This window comes from Pelobates fuscus, chromosome 2 (assembly GCF_036172605.1).
Source record: "Pelobates fuscus isolate aPelFus1 chromosome 2, aPelFus1.pri, whole genome shotgun sequence".
Classification (NCBI taxonomy): Eukaryota; Metazoa; Chordata; class Amphibia; order Anura; family Pelobatidae; genus Pelobates; species Pelobates fuscus.
Window position 1 is genome coordinate 207020079 of NC_086318.1, and position 7595 is coordinate 207027673.

The window sequence follows — 7595 nt, forward strand, 5'->3', positions numbered from 1 at the left end:
TAAAACTGGGGTATGTGTTAAGCCCCAAGCTAAAGATAGGCCTATCAGAAGACATACTCTCAATTTCAACTCAAATGGCAAGTCATTCAATTGTTACCGTACCTTCCCCAAATCCTGGCAGACCTATGCATGGGGGGGGGGGGCATGGGTGTCCTTAGGAGGCCTCGCAGAAAACAACCCGGGGTGTGTTCTTGCAATAACCAACAGCGGGCTCTCCTAAATCACAGTCACATAGCGGTGTGCGTGTGTAAAATTGAGGATTGAACAGTTACCTCCACACACGTTCTTCAACTTGTTTTATCTTTTTTCTGGCTAAAAAAAAGTTGCATCAAAGCACTCCACATACATGCAATACCTCGGGGTGTCTACGTTTCAAGTATGTACCCTTTTGTGGCGATATATAAAACTGGGGTATGTGTTAAGCCCCAAGCTAAAGATAGGCCTATCAGAAGACATACTCTCAATTTCAACTCAAATGGCAAGTCATTCAATTGTTACCGTACCTTCCCCAAATCCTGGCAGACCTATGCATGGGGGGGGGGGGGGGCATGGGTGTCCTTAGGAGGCCTCGCAGAAAACAACCCGGGGTGTGTTCTTGCAATAACCAACAGCGGGCTCTCCTAAATCACAGTCACATAGCGGTGTGCGTGTGTAAAATTGAGGATTGAACAGTTACCTCCACACACGTTCTTCAACTTGTTTTATCTTTTTTCTGGCTAAAAAAAAGTTGCATCAAAGCACTCCACATACATGCAATACCTCGGGGTGTCTACGTTTCAAGTATGTACCCTTTTGTGGCGATATATAAAACTGGGGTATGTGTTAAGCCCCAAGCTAAAGATAGGCCTATCAGAAGACATACTCTCAATTTCAACTCAAATGGCAAGTCATTCAATTGTTACCGTACCTTCCCCAAATCCTGGCAGACCTATGCATGGGGGGGGGAGGGGCATGGGTGTCCTTAGGAGGCCTCGCAGAAAACAACCCGGGGTGTGTTCTTGCAATAACCAACAGCGGGCTCTCCTAAATCACAGTCACATAGCGGTGTGCGTGTGTAAAATTGAGGATTGAACAGTTACCTCCACACACGTTCTTCAACTTGTTTTATCTTTTTTCTGGCTAAAAAAAAGTTGCATCAAAGCACTCCACATACATGCAATACCTCGGGGTGTCTACGTTTCAAGTATGTACCCTTTTGTGGCGATATATAAAACTGGGGTATGTGTTAAGCCCCAAGCTAAAGATAGGCCTATCAGAAGACATACTCTCAATTTCAACTCAAATGGCAAGTCATTCAATTGTTACCGTACCTTCCCCAAATCCTGGCAGACCTATGCATGGGGGGGGGGGGGCATGGGTGTCCTTAGGAGGCCTCGCAGAAAACAACCCGGGGTGTGTTCTTGCAATAACCAACAGCGGGCTCTCCTAAATCACAGTCACATAGCGGTGTGCGTGTGTAAAATTGAGGATTGAACAGTTACCTCCACACACGTTCTTCAACTTGTTTTATCTTTTTTCTGGCTAAAAAAAAGTTGCATCAAAGCACTCCACATACATGCAATACCTCGGGTGTCTACGTTTCAAGTATGTACCCTTTTGTGGCGATATATAAAACTGGGGTATGTGATAAGCCCCAAGCTAAAGATAGGCCTATCAGAAGACATACTCTCAATTTCAACTCAAATGGCAAGTCATTCAATTGTTACCGTACCTTCCCCAAATCCTGGCAGACCTATGCATGGGGGGGGGGGGGGGGCATGGGTGTCCTTAGGAGGCCTCGCAGAAAACAACCCAGGGTGTGTTCTTGCAATAACCAACAGCGGGCTCTCCTAAATCACAGTCACATAGCGGTGTGCGTGTGTAAAATTGAGGATTGAACAGTTACCTCCACACACGTTCTTCAACTACTGTGGGGTGTAAACTTTTCAAATATATGCACGCTCATGGCAAGAAAATACATTGGGATATCTGATAAGGCCCTCAAAACAAGATAGGCAAACAAGATATATACAATTTGAAAAACGCATATCAGACATTTTGCTTTGCACCCCCCAGTGAACCCGACAAACGTATGCATGAGTGTTATCGCTGTACTCGGGAGATGATGCCAAGTACATATTGTGGTGTCCTTTGGCAGTAACACCTAACAGGAGCTTAGAATCTATGCACAAAGTAGAATGTGTGAGTGAAAAATAACACCACAAAAACGTTTGACAGAGACTGGTGGTAGAATTAGTGCATGTAAAGTGTTCAAATGCCACCATGTGAAATGCCCTAGGGTGTGTACTTTTCAAAAACATACAGTTTGACTGAGGTGAATTACATTGGTCGGCTTCAGACATGTTCCAACTGGGACATGGGTGCATGATGGCCAGCTGTGTTTTTTTTTGTTTGTTTTTTTATCATATTTTACTTTTTTTATTCTAGTACATTATATGATATGATGAAAATGATGGTATCTTTAGAATGAACATTTAATAGCCAGAAAAATGGTATATAATATGTATGGGTACAGTAAATGTGTAAGAGGCAAATTACATCTAAACACAACCACTGCAGAAATGTAAAAAGAGCCCTGGTCCTTAACGGTAATACAATTGAAAAATGGCCTGGTCACTAAGGGGTTAATGATCTCAGATAATTTATATAGAGAATGCAAATACTACAACAGTTTATAGCCTATGAAAGACAACACTGTATAGATTTATTATAATTCTTTTCAATTTTGTATTTATTTTTTATCAACTATTCTTTAACTACCTCCAAAATTTCCAAGAATGCTGGATAGAGGATTCACATTTATGAAATTAATGCCGCCATTAATGTAGCCTCATAGACACTGCCTAAATGACAGACAATGCAAATGCCTTCTAAAAGAGCATAGCCTCATCCATATAATGAAACAATATATCTCCCATAAATGGTCTAGATCTGCTTAACTTAGTAGTATTGATACGGATCTGTGAGAGGGACCTAAATGATAAATGTTGTATCATTTAATAACATTGGATTGGCAGGTCAAATAGGCAGCTGATATTTATAGATTATCACCTTTAATAGTCTCCATAGGGACCCACTCTCTCTCAACAAAATCTGATCACTTTGTGATGTATTAGGATGGATTCATGAGAGTGGGAGGAGTTATGATGAGGTTAGGCACGCCCATAGAAGCCAGGATAGGAGAAGGGGAAGCTTTAAAGCTACATGGAGCACAGGAGGGATCAATCTGTCGATCAGACGACGTCATACCCCACTGCTCCACCCCCTCCCCATACCTAATGTGAATGGCAATTAATGAACGTACCACATGATGCATGACGATCAGAGCAGATTGGTCCACATGCACATCAAACCCGGGTCCAGCTGGAGGTAAGGTCAGCCCCTGGCGAAGGTGTAGGTCATTACACAAAATGTGCATCGGGTTATCTACCTTGTTTTTAATATTCACTTTATGGAGCACTATACACTATGCACTTTCTGGGTATTTACTACCCCTTATTAGTATTATTACTTTTTTTTTTCTTTTCCTTCCTGAGAGTTCCTATATGGGATGGCTATGCATACTGAGAGTACGCAGACACTAGATTGAGCATCAGCATAGAACACCCATGAAAGTGTTTTGTAGGAGACTTAGGGATTAGCAGTAGTAGTCAGTATTCAATTGAATTGTATGAATGCAAGCTTGCCCCTCTTTTCCTTTCTCCTTCACTGTTTGCAACTTTAGACTTAAGAGGGAGTGCGTTTGCTGAAATTCAACCTAAAGGTGTGAACTATTGCTGTTTTTGCCTAGAGGGATAGGAGTGATTACCATAACAATACAGATTTATTATTATTCATTATCTCTACTTTTATGCTACTCTCTTGTTGTATCCAGCCATAGGAGCAGGGGCGTATTAGCCGCGAGGCAAACAAGGCATTTGCCTTGGGCGGCATTTTCCAGGGGGCGGCAAAAAAAGCCGCCCCCAAATGCCCAAGGCAAATGTCTTGTTAGCCTTGCGGCTAACAGACATGCCGGCGGGCTGCTGGGCGATCGGGCGGCACTGCCTGGCGGGCGGCCGGCGAGGGAGCACTTCCCCTGAGCTGTCTGCTCAGCTCCCTCGCCAGCCGCAGAGTGAGGCTGGGAGGCGGAGCCGGAATATGACGTCATATTCCGGCTCCCAGCCTCACTCTGAGGCGCGCGAGGGAGCTGAGCAGACAGCTCAGGGGAAGTGCTCCCTCACCGGCCGGCCGCCCGCCTGCCCGCCCGATCGCCCGGCAGCCACTGGACCACCAGGGAGGAAGAGACCCCCCCCCCAGCATTCCCAAAGGTAAGGAGGCTGGGGGGGAGGTGTTAAATAAAAAAAAAAAAATGTGTTAAAAATAAATTTAAAAAAAATGTGTTACAAATAAATTTAAAAAAAGTGTTAAAAAAAAATAAAAAAAATTTGTTAAAAATAAATTTAAAAAAATGTGTTAAAAAAATTTAAAAAAAATGTGTTAAAAATAAATTTTAAAAAAATGTGTTAATGTGGGTGGGTGAGTGTGTGTCTGTCTGTTAGTGTGTGTGTCTGTGTCTGTTAGTGTGTGTGTCTGTTAGTGTGTGTCTGTTAGTGTGTGTCTGTGTCTGTTAGTGTGTGTCTGTGTCTGTTAGTGTGTGTGTGTCAGTGTGTGTGTCAGTGTTTGTGTCTGTTAGTGTGTGTGTGTGTATGTCTGTTAGTGTGTGTGTGTGTCAGTGTGTGTCTGTTAGTGTTTGTGTCTGTTAGTGTGTGTGTGTGTGTCTGTTAGTGTGTGTGTCTGTTAGTGTGTGTGTGTGTGTGTGTCTGTTAGTGTGTGTCTGTTAGTGTGTGTCTGTTAGTGTGTGTCTGTTAGTGTGTGTCTGTTAGTGTGTGTCTGTTAGTGTGTGTGTGTCTGTGTCTGTTAGTGTGTGTGTCTGTGTCTGTTAGTGTGTGTGTGTCTGTTAGTGTGTGACTGTGTGTGTCTGTTTGCCTGTGAGTGTGTGTGTATGTCAGTGAGTGTGTGTGTCTGCTAGTTTGTGTCTGCTAGTGAGTGAGTGTGTGTGTTTGTTAGTGAGTGTGTTTGTCTGTTAGTGAGTGTGAGTGTGTCTGTTAGTGTGTGTGTGTTTCTGTTAGCGAGTGTGTGTGTGTATTTAGAATGCGGGGCGGGGGAAAGGTTGGGTGGGGGTGGCGCGGGGGGAGAGGGGGGCGCCTGAGTTTTGTCCTGCCTAGGGCAGCACAAAACCAGGATACACCACTGCATAGGAGGACATATTTTTCACGGTTTAGTGATTTTTTTCCCTACTCTATATATATATATTTCTCCCTAGTATTTGGTCTCAGCAGCAATTAATAGGTTGAACACCAACCACATACTTTCTACTGCTACTTTAGACCACTTGACAGAGATAGAGTGTGAAGTGGCTTTTTATTTTATTATTTTTTTGCTACCCAGCGATAGACCAAATTGTACCTTATTGGAAATGAATGTAATAAAGTTATTAGTCTTTTGATACATGTGGCAGTATTTGAGCTGTGGGACATTAGACCTCCAATACATCAGAATTATCCCGGAAGGAAGCTATTTAGCTATTTAGTATTTTTCTATTCTATTTATGTATACATATAAGCATTGAGTCTCCCCCTTGTTGGGGCTACTCTCCCTCTCTGTCTACCCAATTAACTTTATTTTAAACTGAGGGGTTAAATTTATTTAATTAGTGACTTAAATATTTTTAAATGATTTATTTATTTTACTACAGTGGGTAGAAATTAGTGGGGAAATTGGAGGACATGCTGTTAGCCAAATTAGGAGTTAACCATTTTAAGGTTTAAAATATGCCTTGGAATACGTTGGAATAAGCAACTTGCTAAAATACTCCAAAATGGGACATGGACCCAGCGTAAAAACTCAAAGTTTTGAAAAAAAACTGTCATGACTGTCTCAAATGTGCCCCTTCAAAGTCCACATACCGTATTTATTCGAGTATAATGCGCAAAATTTTGTACCGATTTTTAATAGAAAATTAGGGGTGCGCGTTATACTCGAATAAATAGCAGAAGAGGGAGGGAGAGGGTGCTCCGATTATACCTCCCAGGACCGCCGGGCTCATTACAAGCCCGGCGGTCCTGGGGGGGCGGGCAGCAAGCGTTTACTCACCTCCCTGCAGCTCCTCCAGCTCCCCAGTGTAAATCTCGCGAGACCCGCGGCCAGCTCTGACGGCTGCGGGTCTCACGAGATTTACACTGGGGAGCTGGAGGAGCTGCTGGGAGGTGAGTAAACGCTTGCTGCCCGCCCGCCCCCCCCAGGACCGCTAGTTAGTTTGATTCACTTAAAAAAAGTCACTGGTTAGTTAATAAGCCCCATGGCTTTTTATTTGCTGTAGATCCACCTATGAATTATAACAGGTTACTTGACATTCTGCAGGAGAGTGCTCAGAACTCCACAATAAGTGAATTTGTTGGATGAGAAAGTTACTTGAAGTGAGTCAGTGTGTGCTGTGTAAGAATTCAGGCATTTTCATGGGTGCTGTAACATCAGAGGTGGTTTCAAGCCACACACTGCCATCGGAGCACCCACTCCCTCCCTCTTCTGCTGGGCTAATATTTATTTGAGTATAATGAGCACCCCTAATTTTCAATTAAAAATCGGTACAAAATTTTATACCGATTTTTAATCGAAAATTAGGGGTGCGCGTTATACACGAATAAATACGGTATACCTGGCAAAGGTACATACGTGGGTAATGCTGTACTCATGTGTCATAGCTGAGAAACATATGAAGTATTATACAGCTGTAGGACACAAGGTTTGCAAAATTTAAAATACATGCTCACTGTGTGTCAAAAAGGCAGAAGAAATGCTTATTACTACTACACTTTGTACAAGTTAGCAGAACCATTATTCCATGTTAAGGTTCAACATATGCCTTTTGAAATACCTAGGGGTGTCTTCTTTGGTATGCCTTTGTGGGGTTGTTGGAATAAGCAACCTGCTATAATGCTTGTAACGGCACCCCTAGGCATAAAAGAGGTTAACAGTTGTTTAGTAGATCTTCCCTTCCAGAGACACAGGCACAGCTACTGTAGACACCAATCCACTGAACTGGAGAAGCATAAGAATGCCGTAAACTGCTGAACCGGAACCATACGAATGCTGTAAACAGCCGAATAGGAAAAAACACACAAATAGGTTAACACTCCTAGCAGTCAAACTGGAACAGCATACAGCATACAGTAAATCCCCCCAAGAATGAGACAAAGCTCCGTGTCGTGGGTCAAGCAGTGAACAGGCAGAGCTGTGGGTTTATTGTTCTTGTATACACATTAGTACCACCCACAGGGTTTTGGAAAACAACCAATAAACACGTACAATACACTCAGACACTCCCACACAAAATCCTCCCCTCTGTCTGTGATACAATTACCTTACACAATGGGTAATGTAATTATCACAAGCAGAGAAATACAGTTTTTCCACATTATTCATAACTTTAAAAGTATGCATCACATTACATTTTCAGAATCAGCATACTCCAAATATAAACATACGTCAAAATCATACAAATTGGTCCAGTGGTTCAAAAGATAGATTGTAGTCCTTTGTGACCAAATGAAGCATGG